General features: G+C 51.7%; 2 pseudogenes; one reads left to right on the top strand and one right to left on the bottom strand.

Moving 5' to 3' along the window:
* The window catches only part of LOC132085559 (zinc finger protein 850-like), a 280,143-nt pseudogene extending 270,029 nt beyond the window's left edge, over positions 1–10,114 (top strand).
* Positions 1–24,912, bottom strand: part of LOC132085560 (zinc finger protein 850-like) — an 84,555-nt pseudogene that overhangs the window by 35,340 nt on the left and 24,303 nt on the right.

A 24,912-nucleotide genomic window follows, 5' to 3' on the forward strand; every position in this document is an offset into this window, starting at 1 on the left:
GTTCTGAGGGCGTTTGGGGCGATCGAGAGGGAGAACTGGGGGTCGTGAGGAGATTTGGGGGCTTCTGAGGGGATTGGAGGGGTTGTGAGGGGATTTTGGGGGGTGAGAGGGACAACTGGGGATCCTGAGGGTATATGGCGGGTCCTGAGACGGTTTGGAGGGATTGTGAGGGGATGTGAGGGGGCTGAGGGGTTGTGAGGGGGTTTGGGACATGGTGAGAGGATGTGGAGGGTCCTCAGGGAGAATTAGGTATCCTGAGGGGGTTTGTGGGGCTCTGAGGAGATCTGGGGGAGTCTTGAGGGGATATGGGGACATCATGAGGAAATCTGGGGGGATTCTGAGGATCTTTTTAAGGGTCCTGAGGAGGACTGGGGGGCCCTGCTGGAGACCTGGATGTACTGAGAGTAGTTAGGAGGATTGTGAGGGCATTTGGGGGCATTCTGAGTGGGTTTGGGAGGATTTGCGAGTTTCCAACTGAATTTGGGGCATCCTGAGGGAATTTTGGAGATCCCCGAGTGGACTTTATGGGTCCCTGACTGGATTTGGGTTGGTTTGGGGTTATTTTGGGGAACCTGACGGGATTTGGTGGAATTTGGGGAATTTTGTGATCCCTGGCTGGCTTTTGGGGTATTTGCAGGTAATTTTGGCGTCCCTGGCTGGATTCTGGGAAGATTTGGGGTAATTTAGGAGTCTCTGATGGGATTTTGGGGTATTTTCAGGTGTTTTTGGGGTAAGTTTGGCCTTCAGACCAGATTTTGGGGTGCCTACCCTGATTTTGGGATATTTTGGCATACCTGACTGCATTTTGGGGTATTTTCGGGTCATTTTGGGGTTCCTCACCAGATTTTTGCCATTTTGTGGTAATTTCATGGTCCCTGACCGAAGTTTGGGGATTTTTTTGGGGTATTTTGGGGTAATTTTGTGATCTCTGGCTGGAATTTTGGGTTTTTTTGGGGTATTTTTGTAGGACAACAGGGGTAGGATGGTCGGGATGGAGAGAGATGAGAGATCTCTGAAGCCAGGTCATGGAACTTGGGGTTTATTGCAAAGGGCCTGGGTGCAGGGCCCTGCTTGGAGCTGCCAGCCACAGCTGGAGCAGGCTCGAGAGAGGGAGAAGAGTGGTGTTATATTTGCCCAATTATCCCATCATCAAAAAAACCAAACACTATTAAAGGTAGCAGCAATTTTCATTGAATAGCTTAGAATATATAAAATCGGATACACTTGAAATATTGACAATGTAATTTGGTTAAAATAAGGGATAATTTGGTTCCAATAATAGCACATAAGCAAAAAAAACCAAACAGCGAGGGGTACGGAGTGCAGGGCCCTTGGATCTCTGCCACCTCACATGCAGCTTGCCAAGCGAAAATTCCCCCTTTTGTGCCATGTGTCAATGCCATCTCCTCCCATTTTCGAATCATCACACTTCCACCTCCGCCCTCATCACCACCTTTACCGCGCATGCTCCACCACTCGGTTTGGTGGTCACACCCGTCTTTGGGGGTCGTCACTGATGAAGGCCTCTCCTCTTCCTCGATGTCCTTTCATTCACCCTTGGGTTACACATGCACACCAAGCCAGTATAATGTAAGCCAAAATTAATATATTACTACATTTTAGCATCAAAGCAATAAATCTCTTATAGCAGGCATTTTCCTGGGACCCCACCAGATTTTCCTTTCTTTCTGTTAATTTTTAGTAACTGTTATCTCTTGCCTTTTCCTGCCTTGAACATCTGCAGGAAAGGGGGGGGGGGGGGGAATGGAACCCCTCCTCCCCTTTCTTTCTTGGCATTACACCTTTTAACTGTTTTATTATTTCCAAATATTAATTACTGTATCAATATCAATTACTGTTTCAATTTTGTCAGCACGGGTCATACCTATTTAGCACACTTCTCATTATCCTGCTCTGAGTCTCCCTTCCCCCACTCATCCACAGGGGTTTGAGGCGGTTTTTCCTTTTTGGGGGAAATCAAAGCGATGCAATGATGCTTCTAATTAGGGGCAGGAGAAGTGAGGCTCCAGGGCTTCCCGCTTAGCCGGAGCCACCGGAGCCGCAGTGGCGGGAGGTGCGGAGAAGTTTGTTTGTGTTTTCAGCTCAATCCCCTCGGGCCCGGGCCCCTTCCAGGGCTGTTCCTCAGCTCCGGCTCTGCCCTCACGCAGCCCGGGGGGCCCTGAGAGCGCGGGGCGGGGCTGTGCCGTGTGCAGAGCCCGCCCCTGGCTGCGATTGGGCGATGGTGCCGTCAGTCGTGGTTGTGGCGCGCTGATTGGTGGGAGCGGGGCGGAGCAGGGCCCCGGTGGCGGGCTGAGGGCGGCCGTGGCTGGGCAGCGGCGCCATTATCGGAGCGTTTGTGCGGGCCCTTGAGCGGCGGCAGCGGCCGGAGCGCGGTGAGGCGGCGGCGGAGCTCGGAGGCGGCCGCAGCGCAGGTGGGAGCCGCGCTGGGTTGTGCGGGGCCTCGGGGCTGGCTGCGGGCCTCGGGGGCGGCAGGGGGCTCGGGCGGGTTCGTTGTGCCGTGTCCGGCGCGTGTTGCCGCTGGCGTGAGAGCGCTGCGGGAGCGGCTGCCCGCGGTCTCCTTGCGGCCGCTGCCTCGGCAGGAGCCGCTGCCGGAGCAGCGCTGGCTCGGCCCGGTTGCTGTGGCTGGGACAGAGGGGGCTGCCCCGGGGCTGTGCGGTGAAATTGCCGTGGCCGGAGGTTTCTGTGCGCAGAGGAGACAGAGGAGTCCTGTAAAAGTGACTTTATTGCTGAGCAGAGGGAGAGGCCGTGGCGCATTTGCCGTGCACTCTCTGCCATTGTTGTAGTTCGCAGCCTCCTTTTTATCCTCACTTTCCCGGCCTCATCTCCCTCTCCCTTTGCCCCCTGGCTGAGGTACTTGGAAGGTTCAGACTTCCCGATCCGCCAACTGCATGTCCTCGTTAATGTGCCCCCCCACTTTTGTATAACAGCCGATATTCACGGCTCTGTTAAATCTTTACTCTTCTGGAAGTTCAGAAATTTAGCGGGACTTTCTGTGAGCAGCAGTCCATGTTAATTAGTAACATTTATTTAAGCTGGTGCTTTCGCCCGTTACTTCCTTATCTACAAATCCCTGGCCCCTCTCTCACCTGCTGAATGAGCTGCACTCTCAAGGTGTGGAGCATAGTAAAAAGATGAGAGTTGCTGTAGCACATCCGAGGAGAAACAGCATTCGTTTAACCCATGGTCTGCCAGGGAGCCACAAAACCGTGTCCCCTTCCCATCCTTTTCACGTTTGGACCAATACATGAGCGGCTTTTTTGTTTCCGTTGTTGTTTTGTTTTTCACCACGTTTCCTTTGTCTTCTATTTTCCAACAGCAGCTTGAGTCATTTAATTTTCCACAAACTCCTCTTTTTTTATGCTACCAGATGATCTGATCCCATCCCATGGTGAAGTTGTGTTCCTCATTTCAGTGGATTGCTCGGCAGGAAGGTCAGGAGCTGGAGCTGTCTGGTTGGTTATTCCGAGGGCAGCTTGTAATCTAATGATGCCATTGAAATGAGAAATGGGTTCTGTGACTCCTGATACAAATTGGTTGGGGTTCCCAGGGTGTTACAGATTTTGTTCTGCTGGCCTTTTATGTTTTCCCCATTTTTGGCTGCTCTCCAGCCAGGGCTGCATCAATTAGGTGCTTTTCTCTATTGAAATCATCAGCTAATTGGATTCCCAACTGATTTCCCTGAATTTTTGGTAGCAAAAAATCCCCAGTCCTCTACTATGCCATATATAACACAGACAGTGATAGCGCATGTTGGAGTGGGCAGAGGGCTGATTCCCCCCATTTGTTTATAGTGAAGTTTTCCCAACATTCTCCATTTGCTGTTTCCCTTTGCAGCTTCACCCGTTTCTGTTGCAGGGTCAGATATCCTCCTGGGCTCTGCCTTGAGCTGTGCAAATTCCATCAGTGCCAGCAGGCAGAGCTTGGGGTGAGGGGCAGAGGGAATCAGCCCAATTCCTGCCCCGGGCAAGAGACCCAGGTGCATTGTCCACACTTTTCCCAGCAGTGTTCATTTGCATTTCTAAAGCTCCTCTGCAGGCTGCCTGGAATGAAGCTTCACTTCCAGGGCAGCCATCTGGTGAGTCACATGTGGCCCCCCCAGAATCTGCTTTTTGTAAAAAAAATTATGTAACTATTTATGAGTTAAAAGTATTACAGTAAAGCTCTTGAATTTTGCAAAATGCAACATAAAGGCGAACATGGAAAAACGCAGACCAAAACTTGATTCTCACAGTTTTGTCCCAAACCTACCTGACAATATAGAGTGGGAATATTATGAAAAATTTTTCTCATGTTGTAATTTTGTCATTGAAACTGCAGGGAAAACAAAAACTATCCAAGAATCTCTTTAGTGTTAGAGAGTCAAGGCATTACTTGATTCTGGCCAGGATGTGCAACTGAAATAATTTCTTTCACAAATAGCCCGGATATGCAGAGAAAATCATTCCATGCCATGTGAGTTTTACTGGATTTTTCCTAAACGTTATGTAGTCTGAACCAGTCTAAATCCACTGCTTTAATGTTCATTGCTTCCGAGTTGTGTAAGTTTTTAGTATTTGGTTTCCTGTTGGACCCGGATGTCTTCCCCTCTGATGTGAATTCGGTCTCCACACTCCTGGATTTGCTTCTCAGCCTTTTCCAGCCCAGGTGTCTCCAGCTCTGCCTGGGCAGTGTCTGGGGTAGCTGTTGGTAGCTGTTTTCTGCTGGGCAACATTGATGTTTTGTTGCTGATCGTTATCTCTGTGGGTATCTTTTGGGCTATTCCCAGTCTGTTGGGATGTTGAACTCATCTCCATTGAGTGGTGTAACACCCCTTATATAAAACCTTTAGAATTCCTTTCCCAAAGGCAAAGACAAACCAAGCCTGAGCAGAGAAATAAGATTTAAAAGGAACAAAATTGGCACATTTTCCAGCAGTGCAATGGCAGGCAGCCCAGAGTGTGGGTGTCAGTGAGCCCCAGAGTGGAATTGTGCCGTGGTGTTCCCCAGCAGCTGTGGCAGTGCAGGCCCAGCCAGCGCTGAAGCTGCAGCAGTGGCAGCAAGGCTTGGCCCCAGGGGCTGGAGATGGCAGAGGAGGGTGGCCAGGATTGCAGAGGATTCCCGGCGAGGATCTGTGGGCAGGCGCAGGGGCTTGGCCCGCTGTGGAGCCCTGGCTGCTGCTGCGTTGCCTTCAGGGCAGGCTCAGGGGCGGCCTCCCATCCTCCTGCTGCGGGCGGGAAGTGCAAATCTCCGGGGCTTCAGAGCCCTTGAGGCCAGGCTGAGGGGTCCCCCCGTGTTGAGCTGTGCTGGCGGCTGTTTCTGGCCTCAGGGACACTTGGCATGGGCCCCTTGGCCACCAGTGGTGCTGCTTGGCACTCCTTAGGCAGGAGCCGATTTCCTGGCTGGGTGTTGGCAGCAGCAAAGTGCCAGGGCAGGCTGTGTGCCAGCCCAGCTTGCTGTGGGAGAATGTGCCTTGATATCTGCTCCAATGGTTGCTGAAGCAGGGAGAATTGCTTTTGCCCCCCTGTAAGGTGCCATGGTGTCAGCAGAAGATATTGAAGCCTTCCTGCTCAGGGCATTTCAGTGCCAGGCTCTCACAAGCACCCACAGCCACGCAGGTTGAGCAGAGCATGGGGCGGTGACCTGTGCTGTGTCTGATTCCTCTTCCTTCCCTTCCCTGGAACAGGGTGTTGCTGTTAGACACCACTTGTCCTGGTTACTTCAGAGTACTTTGGTGAGGCTCCATATCTAATTTTCCCTCTTTCCCTGGGGCTCCCAACACTTCTGGGTTTACTTCAGCATAGGCCTGGCCAGACGTTTGACACAGAGGTACAACAGGACCGGCCTCTGTATCCCTTTTTATAATATTAATTTGTGTTACAAGTTTATCGATTAAATCCCTTCCCAGTAAATCATGATAACAATTAGGAGCAAATAAAAATTCATGCATTACAAACTCATCTCCTAGATCTACTAACAGTGATTGAATAGAACCATACATATTTCCCATTTATCTCCTCACTAATCAAACACATTTTTAGCATTTTCCCCCCTTCGGTCTAAGATTCAGAGTGGATTGAGAGGCCCCTGTGTCCATCAGAAAATGCCTCCTCTCAATGCAGACCCACCCTGAATGTTCTCAAGGGCTCCAGTGTGGAGGGTCCCTGGTGTGATGGGAGCTGTGACAGCCCTGCCAATCCATGTCCATCAAGGGGTGGACTTGCTGGTCCTGAGGGTGCTGCTGTCTGTGCTTGCAGTGTCCTTGTGCCCTGCAGCTGGAGCCCTGGTTCCTTGCCAGGGGCTGTTTGGGTGGGCTCTCCCCTGCCGAGGAGGGCAATGCCTCTGCCAGGTGCTTGTGGCCGAGCCGTGCCCTGGGTGCTGGGGCCCCCTTGGGCCCTGGGGTTGATCCCTCAGGGGCTGTAGGAACTGTGCCCTGGCCTTTGCCTTCAGCTTGGCCTTTTGCTGCTCCCTTCTTGCACTCACCTGCTGTGCCTTTGTGCCCAAGTGCTGCAGGGCCTTCTTGTGCCCCTCCTGCAGCCGCCCTCAGTGCCTGTGGGTGCTCATCCTCTGACAGCTGCTGAGCTTTCTGCAAAATCATTTGTATCTCCAGTAACCCTAATAAAAGCCTTAAAAGATCATCTCCTTGCTAAAAGGTACATTCCACATTTCCCATGTGTTCCTTGCTCCTCCTCCCTGTGCTCAGGGTGCCCTCCCCAGCCCGTAGCCCAGAGCTGCTCCCTGTCCTGCCGCAGTGTCCGAAGGCGCCCCCGGCGGGCAGGGCCGGCAGCTCCACGGGGCCGGGCAGCGGCCGGGGCGTCCCGCAGCCTCCTGGGGGCCGGGGGCCGCTGCCGGCCCTGCCTGGGGCTGGTGGCGTCTGGCAGCGCCCGGCGCTGAGCCCCGGCTGCCCCACAGTCCCGGCCCGGCCCCGCAGCTCCCCACAGGCCCCCAGCCCGTGCTCCCGGTGCCGCAGCTCTGCGCCCAGTGCTGCCACTGCCCCTCACAGAGAAACCCCCTGAAACCCTGACCTCCTTGTTTTCCTGGCCTGGAAACCGGGGATACAAAAGATCTGGATCAGCTGAAAAGTTTTGAGGCTAAGACCCTTGATAAACATCCCAATCCTCAGTATTTTTCTCTTCTTTTGCTTTTCCATCATCCTTTTCCTTCCCACATAGATTCCTCCTGCAGCTTCTTGCCTTAACCATATTGCTGCACACTCCCCTTCACCCAATCCCTTTGCAGCACACCAACACCATCCATGCCCTGTTGTCCAAATGCGAGGGGAATTTGGGGAGGTGGGAGTGGGGCAGCGCCAAGGCCAGGCCCCCCCACGCTATCCCGGCGGGAGCGGCTGCAGTGGGGACCGAGTGCGGGCGGGAGCGGTCGAGAGCCCAGCGCTGCCCCAGCCCGACCTGCCCCAGCTCCATCCCTGCCCCTGCCGTGGGATGCTGTGGGTTTGGGGGGAAGAGGGAGCCAGCAGTGGGTGCTGGGCCTGGGGCAGGAGGAGAAGGGAAGGAGAAGCAGGGTTGAGGAACAAAAGGGTCAAACGATGCATGAGGGAGGAGAAGGTTGGATTGTGCAGGAGAAGGAGGAAGAGGAGTGGGAGAAATAGCAAGGACACTGGATGTGGAGGAGGAGCAGAAACAGGAGGCACCACAAGGTTCCACTTCTCCCTGTATCTGCAACTTCCCTGCCAGCCCCAGTAGCATTCCCCCCCTACCATGCAGCACGTGACCGGGAATTGGGATCCACGGTTTTCCCGGGGGTGAATCTTGGTGTTTCTGAGCTTTATTGGGCTAATTGTTGGTGCTTTGTTTTTTTGTGGGGGCTGAATCTTTATATTTGGAAGGTGCTTTTGTTGAATCTTGATGTTTGGGAAGTTTTTTATCTGTGTGTTGATGTTTGGAGGACTTTTGTGCTGAATCTTGGTGTTTTGGAGGTTCTTAGAGACACAAGATGCCCAATGACTTAATGAGATGAACTTGGGCAAGGAGGAGCTCCCAGTCCAAGGCACTCTCATTTTGTTCATTTCCCCAAACCAGGATTTTTCATTCCTAGGGCGTGTGTGAATGGAGCAGGAGGAAAAGCCCTGGAGATTCCGCACGAGGAGGGGCAGCAAACCCAGCCCGGGGAGCTGTGGGGAGGAAAGAGCCCCCCTGAGCCGGGAAGGCAGCCAGAGATCCAGCCAGAGCTCAGAGCTGGTGGAGAACCCCCATGGCAGAGAGAAGCCCCACAAGTGCTTGGAATGTGGGAAGGGTTTTAGTCGGAGCTTAGACCTGATCCAGCACCAGGTGATCCACACTGGGGAACAGCCCTATGAGTGTGAGGAATGTGGGAAGCGTTTCAGCTGGAGCTCCAGCCTGACGAGGCACCAGAGGATCCACACTGGGGAGAGGCCCTTTGAGTGTGAGGAGTGTGGGAAGAGCTTCAGCCAGAGCTCCATCCTGATGCAACACCAGAGGATCCACACTGGGGAAAAGCCCTTTGAATGTGGGGAATGTGGGATGAGCTTCAGGCAGAGGGGGAGCCTGATGCAACACCAGATGATCCACAGCGGGGACCGGCCTTACGAGTGTGGGGAATGTGGGATGAGCTTCAGCCAGAAGGGCCACCTGATGCAACACCACAGGATCCACACAGGAGGAAAGCCCTATGAGTGTGTGGAATGTGGGAAGAGCTTCAGCCAGAGCTCTGGCCTGAGGAGACATGAGAGGATCCACACTGGGGAAAAGCCCCATGAGTGTGGGGTGTGTGGGAAAAGCTTCAGCATGAAATGCAAGCTGACGGAACACCAGAAGATCCACTCTGGGGAAAAGCCCTACAAGTGTGGGGAATGTGGGAGGAGCTTCAGAGGAAGCTCGGCCCTGATTCGGCACCAGGTGATCCACACGGGGGAACGGCCCTACACCTGCTTGGAATGTGGGAAGAGCTATGGGTGGCACACTGACCTGAGAAAACACCACCAGCGTGTTCACTCTGGGGAGAAGCCCTACAAGTGTCCCCAGTGTGGGAAGAGGTTTCACAGGAGCTCCGATCTCCTCATACATGAGCGGAGTCACAGGGAGGAGAGGCCCTTCCGCTGCCCCGACTGCGGGAAAGGCTTCAAGCTAAACTCCCACCTCACCCTGCACCGGCGCATCCACACAGGGGAGAGGCCGTACAAGTGTGGGGAGTGTGGGATGAGATTCTCATCGAGCTCAATTTTGACCAAACATCAACGGAGGCGCCACTAAGGGAAGCCCTGTGAGTGCCCTGAGTGTGGGAAGAGCTTTGTGTGCTGCTCCAGCTCCATCCCCCATGAGAGGATCCACGTTGGATGATCCCCAGTGACCCCTGTTGGGCAGAGCCCTGGTGATCTGTGGTCCTGATGATCCAAGTTGGAAGGCATCTGGCTGGGGGGCTCCACATCTTCCTGGTTCCCTGAGGGTACCTAGATAAGCCCAGCAGCAGGAACATCCATCAGGATGCAGACCTATAATGGGAATTCCATGGGGAGAGCAGATTTGTCGACTTTCAACCCCATAAAATCTTTTGCATTCAATTCTATCTTCCTGTGACATCAAGGAGTATTGAATGGTCTTGGAGGTATATTCTGGGTTACTGTTTGGTGCTTGTATCCCCAGTCTGTTCTGTTTATGCTGAATAATAAGTTTTGCACCTTCAAGACTTGTCCTGAGAGTGAAGGGGGAGAGAAGAAGCACGGAGTTTGTTTTCAGAAACCGCACTCACTCCTCCACATTCCTGCTCCTGCACTGTGTTGTCTGCGAATGGACAGGCAGTGGGACAGAGCTCTCCTTTCCTTTTAGTTAGTTTTAGCTAGCTGAACCAAACAAGTTCTCTGGACTGTGGGGTTTTTCCCCTTTCTTTGGACCTGTTTAAACCTGCTCTGGCCTGAACACCAGAAGAGCACGGGCAGCTCACACCTGTGGCCCACCGGGCTGGGCCTGGCCTGTGACATTTCCAGCATCGGAGGGATTGATAAGAGACTGAGTGAGCTGAGCCTACAGACCATGGAGGGACTTTGTGAGTTTGTGTCTCTTTTAGAGCGGCAAGAGGTTTTATTGTTTCATATTATTTAGGTTTTATTGTTTAATAAACAGTTTTTTCCGCTTTTCTCCAAGGAGGTATTTTATTTTTCCTGAACCAGTTGGGGGAAGGGCCGATTGAATCTGCTGTCTTAAAGGAACCCCTTTGTGGGTTCTCTCCCAAATTTGCCCTGAACCAGGACAAGGTCTTTTCCAACTTCAGGGATTCCACAGTTTTGATTTCCTATTTCCCAAGGGTGTCTTCTGTAGCCAAATGGTGAAAAACTGGGGAAAAGACCAAGATTTTGGAGACAGTGGGGTAGAAACCCCACCAAAAAAGGTTCTTCCCTTCCACCTAAGCAGTGGATCCTCAGCTGGTATGGACAAGGAAATCCTTTTCTTTTGGCCTTGATTTTGTTTTAATTTCTATTTATCCCTTTAAAATATCCAATATTGAGGTAAAAACAGACATTGAACTAAGACTTGGATGTGGTCATGGTAGGACACATGGAGAGACTTGGGGACGCATGGATATTAACAGGGATGGGGCCATTTGTGGGGGACATGGGGGACATGGGCATGGATGGAGATGTGGGGGACAATGACAGGGATGGAAACAGGGAGAGAGCCATGGGTGAGGACATGGTGGGACATGGGCAGTGACATGTGGGGACATGGCCATGGCTGGTGCCATGGAGGGAACTTGCAGAGGATGTGGGGGATGCTGGGTTTGAGGGAGTTGAGGGTTCCTGGGAGGGACTTGGGTCTTGCTGAGGCCTTTGGGGACCCCAGGCTGAGCAGCTCCAGCTGTGCTGGGAGACCCTGGGGGAGGTTCTGGGGCAGCTGCTCAAGGACCCCTGACCTGGAGCCCCAGCCAGGCATTGGGCTCCTGGAAGGGGATGAACGTCCTTGTCCCCAGGAGCTAAATCCCAGCACCCCCAGGGTGTCAGGGGCAGCTGAGGGGCCACAACAGGGAGGGGAAAGCCAGAGAGAGCTGTCACACTTCTAAGCTAAACCCCAAAAGTCCCAAAACTGAGGGATTCCTCCCAGGAAAAAGCAGCCAGGAGCTGCCAGAATTGAGGGGAAGGGGGAATGTGACTCTCCAGACTGAGCAGGAGGGGCCTGCATCCCCCAAAACCAAACACAGGGGTGAGGGCTGGGGCTGGGGGCACAATGGGGAAGGGGTGGAAGAGCAGAGGAAAAGAGGATTCAAAGCACGAGAGGGATGGCACCCCCAAACTGAGTTGGGAGGGGTCTTTGGGTTGGGGGAATGATGGGTTTGGGGAGGGAAATGTGGGGATGGCACAGAAAAAGAGCGGTTCCATGGGGATCCCTTTGTGTCCCCATCATTTGATTCCTGGAGTGATTCCCTGGGGCTCAGGGGGGGAATGGATCCGCACTGGGTGGGTCCCCAAGCCCCCTGCCCATCCCTGGGGGGTTCATGGGGGGTTCCCTCCACCCAAATGCTGGTGATGCTGCAGCCATGGGGGAGAGGTGGGATCTGGAGTGGATGTGGAAGGGGGAGCAATAGAAAGAGGAAGGAGAGGAGGAGGAGGATGGGGAAAAGGAGGAGCAGGAGCAGGAGGAGGAAGAGGAGGAGCCCCAGCAGAACCACACTTTTCCTGCCTGCCCGCTGAGTCTGCAGCTCCCCTGGCCCTGGCAGCATCGATCCCCCAGATCCCACAGGTGAGCGGGGAGGGGGAACTCACCCCAAATCCACTGGGGGGGCCTCTGGGAGGATTTGTTTGCGGGGTAGGGGATGTTTGGATCTTGCAGGTCCCCAAGGGTGAGACACAGATGCCCCTTTGGAGACTTGTGGAGGGTTCCAGTGACAAACTGTCTGTACTGGCTGGGGAGGTGGTACCAGTTTGGGGGGAGACATTAGCATCAGAGTGGGGAGAGCAGCAAAGGCCAATCCCAGAGCTGAGGGATCCCGGCAGCCTGGAGGGGTGGGGGAAGCTGGAGATGAGCAGGATCTGGGCCCATCCGACTGTGAACAGGGCAGTTACTTCTGGAGATGGACTTGGGACAGCAGGACCAAGGGCTCACCCACTGTTTTTCCCCCAAGCCAGGATTTGTCAATCCCAAACTTTGTCTGGATGAAGCTGGAGGAGGCTGCAAGGAAAAGGAAAATGGCCTGGGACACAGAGGCAGGCGAGGAGGAAGTCACTGCCCCTTTGCCCCTCTCCTCTGCTCCATGTCTCAGCCCAGCATTGCCCCTGGCTGCAGGACAATCCCACTGCTGATGTTATAAACAAAAATCCGCCAATTTTTTTTTTTGTGAGAAAAAGGTTACAAAAACTAGTCAGATCACTCTTGCTGCTGAAGCGCTACCTGTTTGTTATGATAATTACAAGTCGTTGTCGTTAATGGTTCTTTTTTGTATCAGTAATGGCCCTGGCCAAGACTAAGTTAATGGCTCTTCTCCGGAGACAGTGAAGGGCGGGGGACCTCCCCAGACAGTGAGGAGAAAGGACTAAATGTGGGAGAGGGGACATGCTAAATAACTTCAGGACCAGCATGCCATGAGAAGCCAATACTCCAAACTTACTGAAAAGACCCCCAAAACAACGAGCCAATATAGAGTTGAGAAATTGGAGTGATGTCTGAACGTGAGGAGCAGAGTGCTGGACCTGCGGGGACGCTGGGGGCCTTTGTTGCCCCTCACCCTGGGTGTGGGGATCCTCTCAGACCGGGTCCCGAAGGGAGCGAAGCTGGGAAAGTCAACATCTGGGTCACGCCCAAAAAAAGCTCCAACGAGGACTGGACCGCCGGCTCTGTCCCTGGTGGACAAAGCTGCAAATATCCTCCTGCGAGTCACCTTGGGAGAGACAACGGAGACTGCAGACCTGTCGAGCTTCCCAATCCTGAGCTAATCACTTTTAATACAGGCATTAAAAGGAGAAAAAGTCTCCTGCCCTGTTTATTTTAGCTGACACTGTCCTGCCAGGGATATATTGGTGGGATCCCTTCCCCTTCCCTCTAGCACAGAGGCAAATCCCATCCTCTCCTTGTCCACAGCTCCTTCCTCTTCTCTTTCTGTCCTTCTTCCTTCCTCATTCCTTCCTTTCCTTTTCTTTCCTTACCCCAGGCACTGAGCTGCAGATGGAGACCAGGGAGGACAAATCCCTGTGGTATTCACATTTCTTTGAATAGAGACATAATTCTCTCTCCCAGGATTTTTCCTGGGAAGCTGTGGAAAGACTGAGAAAGCTCAGAAAGGAAGAAAACAATTCTTATCTCACTTGCTGCACCTGTTGTTTGGCACATGTGGAATGTGTTATTGAGATTGTTTACTGAGAGTGATTTGTTAATTGGACTGTGGTGATGGTTGTTTGGACTGATTGACCAGTTAGGTCAAAGCTTGGTCGTGACTGTCTGGAAAGGGTCAGAGGTTTTTCTTTAGTATGTAATTTTGTATAGATTTAGTATAGCAGTAGTGTAATGTAGTATAATATAGTATAGAATAAAGCATCTGTTCAGCCTTTAAAATCATGGAGTCAGAGCACATATTTCCTTGGATGGGTGAGACAAAGTAGAAATTTAACAGGATAGAAATGTATTTTTGGATTTAGGTGAAAAGTGCTGTTCTGAGCCTGTAACTTGTTTATCTGTGCTTAAGACTCCCTGTTCTCACAAGAGAGGAAAAAAATAAAAAAAAAAAATCTTGTGCTCACAGAATGGCCTCGACCAAGAGAAGGAATTCAAACTCTCAAGATAAGCGGAGGCCCCTTTGTCAGGGCCAAAGGCTGAGGCTGACCAGAGAGCTCTCTGCGCAAAAGGCAAGGACTGATAAAAACTAATTGCAGCTTGTAATGTGAAATCTGTAAAATGAATATGAATGAGACTATATGCATATGTATAAGCAAGGGGGAATTCCCAGGGGTGTGCGTGTCCTTTAGGGGGAACAACGATTCCCACATGCGTCCAGTGCTAAACATACCGGCTTTACAACTTTTTACAAAGTTGTGGAGTTTCTCTTTTTTTTCCACTAATCATTTTGGCGAGCCAGCCAGGCGATTGTCCGTCCTCACAGGGGCGGAAGGGAGGACGGACTCCTGGGCGCTCCCTGGGATTTTCCTGGAGGAGCTCTGCTCCATCTTGGCTTGCCTCCTGCAGATACAATGACCTGCTGCTGTGCAGATACACAGTATGTCTGTCAAAGGGCCCGGGGGAGATAGGGCTGCTGATAAGTCACTGAGAGACGTCTGAGTGCACAGCCTCGTCCCTGTGCTTGCAGGCAGCCATCGACCAAGAGCACGGTCAGTGGCAGAGGTTCCCGGTTGATAGCGCGACTGGGAACGGGTCCATTGTTCAATGGAGCGGCTGCTAGCGACTCTGGGGTGAGCCGAGTGAACCCGAACTTTGTGTGCTTGTGGTGTCCTGACATTGTATGGCTAATGCATTGTGTGGTTAATGTTAGCGTGTTTGTAATCGTGTGAGTGCGTGGTGTATCAAACAGACCGAGTGAGTGAGTGAGTGAGTGAGTGTACCCACGGCGTGCGGGGGCAGTTCTACCCATGTCTGAAGCAGCCAGGTGAGGCCCGGAGCGCCGGCTGGGACAGTCTGTGAGGGCAGGAACACCCCGTGGAGTAGTGGAACAAGTGGAGAAACATGGGTGAGGACATTTAGTCATTTATTGTGTTTAAAGGTGGTGATGTGTGATTTGTGTAGATTGTGTGCATTTTAACCGTGGCTAGATGAACTCAGGGGATTCTGCTGCCCCCGCAGTTTGGACTTGGTCCCTGGAATTTTACTGTGTGCTGTTATTTTGGTTGTGTCCAGAGTGTGTGAGGACCAGAAGAGGCTGATAAGCTGATGTGGGTAGATGATGAAGTGTTGTATGTTGGGTTGTGTCAAGAAAAGTGGGCACTCGTAAGAGATACCCCTTTCCCAGTGAGTTTGTGTGGTTCCTCCCCCACATTGTGGTAATTTGATTCTCGGTATTGTAGGCTTGTGTTTGTGGAGATTTTAGGATTTTGTTTGCAACAAGTGTAGCATTTTACGTGGAAAAACTGCAGTATGGTGATTTATGTTTAACTGTGATAAAACAAATTAAAGGAATTCCAGGAATTCCCTTCCCACAGCAACCTAAGCCCTGACTCTCGTGAATTTGAGATGCAGGGTGTGTGTGTGTGTCTGTGTTTGTGTTTGTGGGCATATCAGAGTTTTTGCTGTAAGAGGCACAGCTTTTTGCAAGGCAGCAAAGTGAGTGTCAGTAGAAACAATGCTTGAATTAGATTGTGGGGGAAGAGAACTGGGAAAGAATGAGATTTTGTAAAGCAGAGTTTAGGTGGAAGAGACCAAGACAGGCACTTTATAATTTATGTTATTCTAAGGAAACCAAGGCTACTCAGAGAGCTCTAAAGAATTTAGTGGCAACTGGTCACGAGAAGCAAAGAAGAACAAGGATGTTGAATTATTAGAAAAGAGAGTTTCATGTAATTTAAGAAACCCAGCAGAAATAATTAAAGCTGAGTGCGTTCAGCTTATTTTATACCCCAAGACTTTGAATTAAGGCAAAAGGCTGGGATGGGGTAGAAAGACGGGAGCTAAGAAAATGGAATTTTTAGTAGACACGGGGGCAGCAAACTCAGTGTTAAATAAAGCCTCGATGCCTGTAACAGATGTTATGGTAAGGGGGCAACTGGCCAATCTGAAAAATCATATTTTGCAAACCATCAAAATAGTCATAGTTTTTTGTATATGCCCAACTCTCCAAAGGCCCTGTTGAGTAGGGACTTGTTGGAGCAGCTGGAAGCAAAGATCACATTTAAAGATGGAGAGATTATTTTAGAGGTAAAGGATCAAGAATATGGAGATATATTGAGCTTAATTTTAACAATTAGTGAAGCTGAAATTGAAAATAAGGATGAAATTTACAAGAAAATAATGGATCCGATGTTTCCTGGGGTATGGGCCTCTAACATGGCAGGGAGGGCAGAGAATGCACCTTCTGTACAAGTTAAGGAAAACAACGGGCTAGGGTCAGGCAGTACAACTTGTGGCAAACCCATACACCCTACTAACAAGTTTGGCACCTGAGCTACCCTTGTTTACTGTTTTAGATCTGAAATAGACCTTCTTTTGCCTCCCTATTCATAAAGCCAACCAGAAAATTTTTGCATTCAAATGAGAAAACCCTAAAAGCAGGTGCAAAACCCAGCTCACATAGATTGTGAAGGCCTCAAGACCTTCAAGGCTTCAAAATTCCCCTGCTCTGTTTGGAGAACAACTTAAGACCTAGAGCCCCAGGAAGCTCCACAAGAAGAAGGAAGGCTATTACAGTACGTGGATAATCTCTTGATATCCACTCAGACAAGGGAAGCATGTGTGGCCTGGACCGTGAGCTTTTTGAATTTCCTAGGGCTCCAAGGACACAAAGTATCAAAGAAAAAAAAAAAAAAGAAAAAGGCAGAGGCAGTGAAACAGAAAATAATCTACCTGGGGTATGAGGTCAGTGCTGGGCAAAGGACTCTGTAGTCACTAACCTTGTGAACCCAGCTTCTTTTCTCAGTGGGATCAAGGAGAAGCAGCACACCATGATTGCCTGGAGACCATTGAAGCTACTTACTCCAGATGCCCGGACTTGAAGGACACTCCTTTGGATGGTGCAGAGACCTGGTTCACTGATGGGAGTAACCACATTGCCAGTGGAAAGCGACCTGCTGGATATGCAGTCACTACCTGCAGAGAGGTAATAGAATCTGGACCCCTACCAACAGGCACCTCTGCACAGAAGACCAAAATAATTGCACTGATTCTCTTTCCTTTTGGCTTAGAAATGGCAGGAGGAAAGAGAATAAAATCTATACAGAGCCATGGTATGCATTTGGAGTTGTGCATGCACATGGAGCCACCTGGAGAGAGAGGGGACTGCTGACCTCACAAGGAAAGAACATCAAACATGCACAAGAGATGATTGGGATAATCGGGCTGCTGGAAGCAGTTCAGCTGCCTGAAAAGGCAGCAATTATGCATACTAGGGCACACCAGAGTGAACTCAGAATTGGAAGAAGGAAATGAGCTGGTGGATAGAGAGGCAAAGGAAGCAGCAAAAGGTGAGGTAACTATTGAAGGAGCTCTGATTTTAGATGGGCAAATTTCCCTTGAAGGTAAGCCAGAATACAATAAGAAAGATAGAAAACTTATCAAAGATCAAAAAGGGACCTACAACCAAGAAGGGTGGGCTACCATTGAAGGGAAGCTGGTAATCCCTTCCCATTTCATGTAGTCACTAGTAAGGGAGGAGCACCAGAAAACACACTGGGGAATAGATGCCCTGAACACCTACTTGATTGAAAGAATCATTGCCTGGAATTTATATGCCACTATTACTCAAGTGGCAGTGTGATCTTTGCCTCTGGACTAACCCAAGAATACCCGCAGACCAAAACTTGGTCAGACTGGGAGGGGCCATTGGCCTGGACAGCAGTGGCAAATTGACTTATCCATCAGAAGGCAGAAGCTGTTGTCCCTTCCTGGAATGATTTTTGCTCAGAAGTGATTATCTGTAGCACAAAACCACCATCCACTATTGACTTTCACAGGACAATGACATTCTTACAGAGATACTGTCAAGTTGCCTTGTGTGCTTCTGGCTGCTTTTCTTGCTCTCTGGAAAAAAACATCAGCCCAGCGTCTGATGGCCAATGCTGCAGGTGCTGCCCATCTGCCTGTGGCCAGCAGCTCGTGCCCAAACACAAGCGGGTGCCTTCTGGGAAAGGGGATGGACTGGCACGAGCAGCCATTTTCCCTGGTGAACCCGGGAGACACCTGGGCAAGTGCAGAAGATTGGGATGACCCTGGCATGAGAGAACGTGTGGTGTGACTCTGATGATGCTGCCAGCACTGCGAAGCAACAGCCAAGACAAGCACTGGAAGCAGACACATCCTGTCAATTTCTGCTTGTGAGAGTCTGTCCGAATTTTCCCTCATCTGCCTCACAATCGTCATTGGGGGACCACTGAAGACCCCCCTGTCTTGAATCTCTGGCTCCAAGGGAGAGTCATGTGCCTGAGACCTGAGAGCATTGCTAAGCCATTGTTCTCACAGGTGTTGTTTGCTGTGTGCTACGCTGAGCCCAATGAGAAGAAGAACGGGGCACCGTGCCCTTTTTGCAACAACAGCCCTGGGAGCTGTCCCACCTCTCGGCCTGGCTGGACTTCTCCTGAGTTTCAGGTGGTCCCCCCACAGAAGACCCTCACCTGTTTTACAACCACCGTGACAGACAGACTGGGATGTGAGGAGCCTCTCCATCAAGGACTGAGACATGGAACCCCCATGTGAAAAGGCCCCTCTGCTCCTTCCAAGGACTGGGACTGAAACCCCCAGCCCGGGGCAGGTGTGTGGGGGAGGCAAGCTGACCAAAGCGAGATGTTTGCCTGCAGGTAGTGACCGCTGGACCAAGAAGACAATGGCTCTCGTTTACTGCTGAGAGCATGGACTACCTGTTACATCTGTTCCTTATTGTATCTGTATTGTATCTGTTTCCCCCCCCCCTCACAATTTCCAATAGAGTTATCATAATAAAAACCTCTGAGTTAGCGAGAGACTTCGAGATCTCCCCAACGTAACAGCGGATCCTCAACTGGACTGGACCAAAGGACTTTGTCTCTACGTTTGGTAGCTCTATCCCCTCTCTCTTTCTCTCTCTCTCTCTCTCACTTTTGTCTCTCTCTTCCCCCATCTCTCCCTTAATCCCTCTATCGCATTTTGCTGTGCTCATTCAATAAAGGTCCATTTGTTTCGATTATCATTGCAAACCCCCTTGTACCGTGTCGGTTCTTTTTGCACCCTGAGTTCAAATCCACGAACCATCACGAAACCCGTCCGTGAGAACGGATCGTGACACCCCTCGAGGACTCCTCCCCAAATTCCCCCCCAAAGCCCCCCATACCCTGCTAAAACCCCCTCAAGTTCCCACCAGACCCTCCCCAAACATCCTCCAAGACCCCTCCCCAAATTCCCCTCACGACCCCTCCAGGACCCCTTACCTGTCCCTGCGCCTCCTCAGCAGCTGCCAGAGCCCCCCGTCCTCTCCCAGTGCCTCCCCCGCTCTCTCCAGCGCCTCCCGCAGGACCCGTCTGAGCCCGGGGCGGCTCCCGGGGGTCCCTGAGGGGGTCCCAGGGGGCGGGCAGGGGGTGCCCGCTCCATGCCCGGCCCCGGGGTCAAGGGGCGCCGCTTCAGGCTTGGCTCTCATTGGCTGGAGCAGTATGGGGAGGGCGGGAGTTGCTGAGGGGAGTTGGCCGGTGAATGGTTGCTTTCGTAGAGGGCGCGGTGATTGACATTAGATGGGCGGGGTAGGCGGGCTTTGCCGAGGGGAGGCGCGCGGTGATTGGTTGGATAGAGGCAAAGAAGGCGGGAGTTGCACAGGGGAGACACCCGCTGATTCGTTGGTTCAGCTCGAGAGAGGCCGGGGTTGCTGAGGGGAGGCGTGCGGTGAGTGGTTGGTTTGGGGCGGGTGCGCCATGATTCATTATTTTGGGAGATGAAGCGTGGTGATTGGATGGTTTGGGGCGGGGCACGTCACTATTGGCTTGGAAATGCCCAACATTTTTTAGGGAACACACCCAGTTCTTTGGGGAAAAATTCTTGGATTTTTAGGGAAAAATTCCCGTTTTTTGCAGCAGACACATTCCCGGATTTTTTGAACCCACATGACCCCAAATAACCAAAAAACCCCAAAATACTTGAAATAAACCCCAAAGAACCCCAAAACACCCCAAACAAATCAAGATAAACCTAAAAAAACCAAAAAAAAAAGTCAACCTAAACCCAAAAATCCCCAAATGATTCCAAACACACCTAAAAAAACCCCATATACACCAACATTAACCACAAGAACTCCAAATAATTCCAAATAAATCCACATAAACCCAAATAACCCAAACAAACACAAATACTTCCAAATACACCAAAATAATTCCAAATAACCCCAAATAAACAGAAATAAACCAAGTAAAAACCAAGATAAACCCGAAATAGTCATAAAAAACCCCAAATAAAGCCCAGTTCCTACCGTCTTCACCCCAAAACAGATCCCAACCAATCACAATGCACGGCACTGATGACGATCCAGTTGCTGGGCTCAAACTCAAGAGCACTGGCCCCGCTCAGCAATTTTCAGCCAATCAGTGCCCGGCCCGACTCTGACTCATCACTTGCCAGGCACAGACCAAGGCCTCTCACTGCGGTACATAATCAGAGAAAGCGCGGGGTAATTTTCAGCCAATCAGAGCATGTCTCGCTGACGACTCATCAGTTGCCAGGAGCGGAATTTGGGGAGGGGGGCAAGGTGACCCTGGGGATGTGCTGGGGACCCCAAATTAATCCAAAACGGGGTCCGGACACCAAAACGGAGAAGGAGGGGCCTGAAGCCCCTAAAACCAAACATGGGGGAGGGGATTGGGGAACAATCAGAAAGGGGAGAGTGGGGAAAAGAGGGGGGTGGGAGACCAAAATTGAGCTGGGAGGGAGATGGGACCCCCAAAATGAGGTGGGAGGAAGATGGGACCCGCAAATTGAGCTGGGAGGGGTGTGGGATCCCAAAACTGAGCTGGGAGGTGAATGGTACAACCCAAATTGAGCTGCGATGGGGGTGGGACCCCAAACAGGATGAAGCCAATTTTGTTCCTGGACTACATAAAGTACTTTATGGATATACAAAAAGTCTAGGAATATGCAACAGGCTGATGTAATGGGAGACAAGGACCATTGGGCAAAGGTTGTTATGGCCACCAAGACCTCCCAGTTATTTTTAGGGACACCCCTTAATTAATCTGGTTTAATTACATCAGCCTGTTGCATATTCATAGACCCTCATGCATATCCATAAACTAATCTACATATTTCAGGAACTATTTTACATGGCCCATCCTTGGAGGTGTCTCCCCATTTCAGGAGCCTCCACTGAAATGGAAAATGAAAACCCTCTCCCTTTGATGATGATGATGATGATGATGATTATTATATTAATCAATTTTGAAATTAAGGGGCTCTCAGAGAAACATACGGGAGTAGAAATAACAGTTCTCTATTAGGAAAAATTAAAAATACAAATGCAGTAGTACAAACAAAAAAAAAACAGTGACACAGTCAAAATCCTCTGGGAATCCAGTGAAAAAGGTTGATACTCTAGGAATCCAGTGGAGAATGTGGTTGATCCTTTGCAATCCAGAGGGAAAAAGGGCTGATCCTTTGGGAATTCATTTCTTATCCCCCAAAGATAGGGCAAAGGCAGGGCCATGGAGTTTTTATAGGGTATCCCAAGGGTGGAGTTGGGGTTGGGGTCAGGGGAGGAGTTCCTAGCAACACAAGAAGGGTGAGATCAAATTCTTGCCTCTCAGCAACAGCAGCACTCCACACAGAACCTGTCCCCAAATCCTAAATTCCCTCTAAAACAACTGAGAAATTATGGAACTGCAGATATATTCGAACCTTCATTTAACCCAGTTTTGGGTGTTTTTAAAGGATGAAGGAGAAGCAGAGGAAAATTAAGGCCAAACCAAAAGGAGAAGCAGCCAGGTGTGTTCCCAACATGGATCACAGGGAATGTGAGTGACCAGGGCTGTGCCCAAAGTGCCTCCTCCAGTGGGGGATGGAGCTGGAGCAGCGCATGAAGCTCTGCCCACACTCGGGGCACTCGCAGGGCTTCCCTTAGTGGTGCCTCCGCTGGTGTTGGGTCAAGTCAGAGCTCCTGGAGAAGCTCTTCCCACACTGGGGACACTCGTAGGGCCTCTCCCCAGTGTGGATGCGCCGGTGGGTGACGAGGGTGGAGTTGTTCTTGAATCCCTTCCCACAGACGGGGCATTGGAAGGGCCTCTCCTCTCTGTGAGTCCAATAGTGCAGGAGGAGATAGGAGCTGATCTTAAACCTCTTCCCACACTTGGAACACTCGTAGGGCCTCTCCTCAGTGTGGGTCCTCTGGTGCTGGATCAGGCTAGAGGTCTGGCTGAAGCACTTCCCGCACTTGGAACACTTGTACGGCCTTTCTCCAGTGTGGATCCTCTGGTGCTTCATGAGGCTGGAGCTCTGGCTGAAGCTCTTCCCACACTCCCCACATTCATGGGGCTTCTCCCCAGTGTGGATCCTGTGGTGCGTGATCAGGTGCGACCTCCGGCTGAAGCACTTCCTACACTCGGAACACTCATAGGGCTTCTCCCCAGCGTGGATCCTCTGGTGCACGATCAGATGGGAGCTCTGGCTGAAGCTCTTCCCACACTCCCCACACTCATAGGGCTTCTCCCCAGTGTGGATCCTCTGGTGCTTGATCAGTTCGCACTTCCACCTGAAGCTCTTCCCACACTCCACACACGTGTGGGGCTTCTCCCCATCATGGAGCTGCTCATGGAGCACCAGCTCCAAGCTCTGGCTCCATCTCCGGCTGCCTTCCCGGCCCAGGCTGGCTCTTTCCCCCTCAGATCCCCGCCAGCTGCGTTTGCAGCCCCTCCTCGTGCGGCATCTCCGGGGCTTTTCCTCCCCGTTGGCTTCCTGCGCCGTGGAGCCGCTCAAAACGGCCTCTTCCACCAGGTTTTGCCGCGGGCATTTGTCCTCCCTGCTCTCCATGCTCAGCTCCTGCTCTGGGGGAGGAAGGACAAGGACAGGATGGGATTTGCCTCCGTGCCACAGGCAAGGGCAAGGAGATCCCCCCAGGCCTGAGCTGCAGCCGGGGCCGTGCTGGGCTGGGAGATGGAGCAGCACAGAGGGGAAAGGGGCACTGACTTCCTCCTCACCTGCCTCAGTGTCCTGGGGCATCTTCCTCTTCCTCGCAGCGTCCCAGGCCTTGGCAATGGGAAATCCTGGTTTGGGGAAAACAAGGGATGAGCACATTTGTAGGAGTGTTGGGGGGTAGGACGGTTGGGACAGACGGAGACGAGAGATCTCTGCAGCCAGGGCGTGGAACTTGCGGTTTCTTGCAAAGGGCCTGGGTGCAGGGCCCTGCTTGGAGCTGCCAGGCACAGCTCTGAGCTGGCCCGAGAGAAGAGAGGGGTAGAGAGGGTGAGAGGGTAAAAGAATAAGAGGAGAAGAGCGTATGAGAGTAAGTTAGTAAGGTTCCTGTTACAACACAATAAATTTTGTTCTGTGTTGCATATTCTATTTCTTACCAACCAATCTAGTAGAAGATGCAAATCCTGCAGCATTTACATACAGCCTGTAAGAATCATTACATCATCATACTGTGTTACATTTTACACCCTAAAAACTCCTCTTTGGACCCCTTCTGCTGAGCTAGTAGGGTCTGGATCTGCCTGCAAGCAGAGGGAATTGTTTCATCAAAAGGGGATTACCTTCATCGGGCTACACCATTGTTTTCCAGTTGTTCACTAACTGAGGTATCTCAGAGCTTGCTTTCATTTCAATCTTCCTTATACTTTATATATTCTCAACACCTTTTGCAAGACAATCGTATTTATAAGTCTTTCCTGTTTCACCTTCCCCAGCACACACTGAGTTTGAAGGTCCCTGTGCCCGAGTTCATCTCTACAATCACTGGCCACCTGGGCTCCAGAAAAACCTCCCAAACACCCAGATTCAGCCCTGAAAAAGCCTCCCAGGAGTTCCCCATCCCTGGTCCTTCCCCTTTGCTGTTCAGGGATTCCCCCCTGTCCCACCAGCTGGGGTCACGCTTGGATTGGAGGTCCCCCTTGTGCCCGGTGCCCGCCCTGCCCAGGCTGCTGGCAGTCCCACCAATGCCAAAAGCTCCCCCCGCTTCGCTCTCCCCATTTCGGGATGCCGGGGCTTTTTGGGCTCCCAGGCTCCTTTCTCCCCTCATTCTCTGCTCGGGGCTGCAGCGGCTCCAAGGAGTCCCCCCTGCCCCTCTCCAGGCTCTTGAGGTTCCCGCCAATGGTGGCGCTCCCCCCTCTCTGGGCTCCCCACTTTGGGCTCCTGGGGGACACAGGGCTCTGCTCCTCCAGGCTGCCTCTGCCGCCACCACCACCCCCGATGTCCCCCCGAGGGGCCTTTTCCGCTCAGCCTTCGACTTCTTCATTCTCCAAACATCCCCAAAAACCCAACCCAGGGACCCCCAGGGATATCTGGGCCGAGCTCCCCCTCCCCGCTCATGGGTGCGATGGGGGGGCGATGATCCCACAGGTGGGGGCTGCGAATTCAGGCAGGGATCGACTGCGTGGTTCCCTCAGCTCAGCCTCCATCTGCCTTTGTCCTTCTTCTCCTCCTTCCATCCCTGCTCTCTCTCTGCCGCCATCCCTCCTCTTCCATCCCTCCTCCCCCTGCTCCTCCCCTCTAACCCCACCTCCTCCTCCCCCTTCATCCCTGCCCTTCCCTCCCTCCTCCTCCTCCCCCAGCAGCAGCCACACCCTCGGTGCCCCGTTCCCGCAGCCTTCGCAGCCCCGGCAGGAGCGGGGATGGAGCCGGGACAGGTCGGGATGGGCAGCGCGGGGCTCTCGGCTGCTCCAGCCACTGCGGGCGGGGGGAACCCAGCCCGGGCCAAAGGAGAGGCAAACTGGGCAAACTGGGGAACATCACAAAGCTAAGGATGCAGCAGAAAATGGAGATGAAAGAGTTATGTTACTATTAACTCCAAACGAGGAAAAATTGGAAATTCCAAAGTTTAGGGAAGCCGAGAAAAAAGACTTAAACAAGACAGGAAATGAACAAGATAAATCAGGGAAATGGAAATTTCTTGATGGAAGACAATTACTTGATAAAATGTGCTTACTAGGAAAATATTAGAAGACTTGCATCAGAAAACCCACTGGGGTAGTCAAGCTTTGTGTGATCATTTTTTAAGGAACTATGGGTGCACTGGGATTTTTGGATTACCAAAGCAAGTAACTGTAAGATGCTTAATTTGCCAAAGGATAAATAAAAACATGATGAGAAAAACAACATTAGGAGGTTGTGAGTTAATGCGTAGACCATTTCAAAGTAT

Source organism: Ammospiza nelsoni, chromosome 31, assembly GCF_027579445.1.
Source record: "Ammospiza nelsoni isolate bAmmNel1 chromosome 31, bAmmNel1.pri, whole genome shotgun sequence".
Classification (NCBI taxonomy): Eukaryota; Metazoa; Chordata; class Aves; order Passeriformes; family Passerellidae; genus Ammospiza; species Ammospiza nelsoni.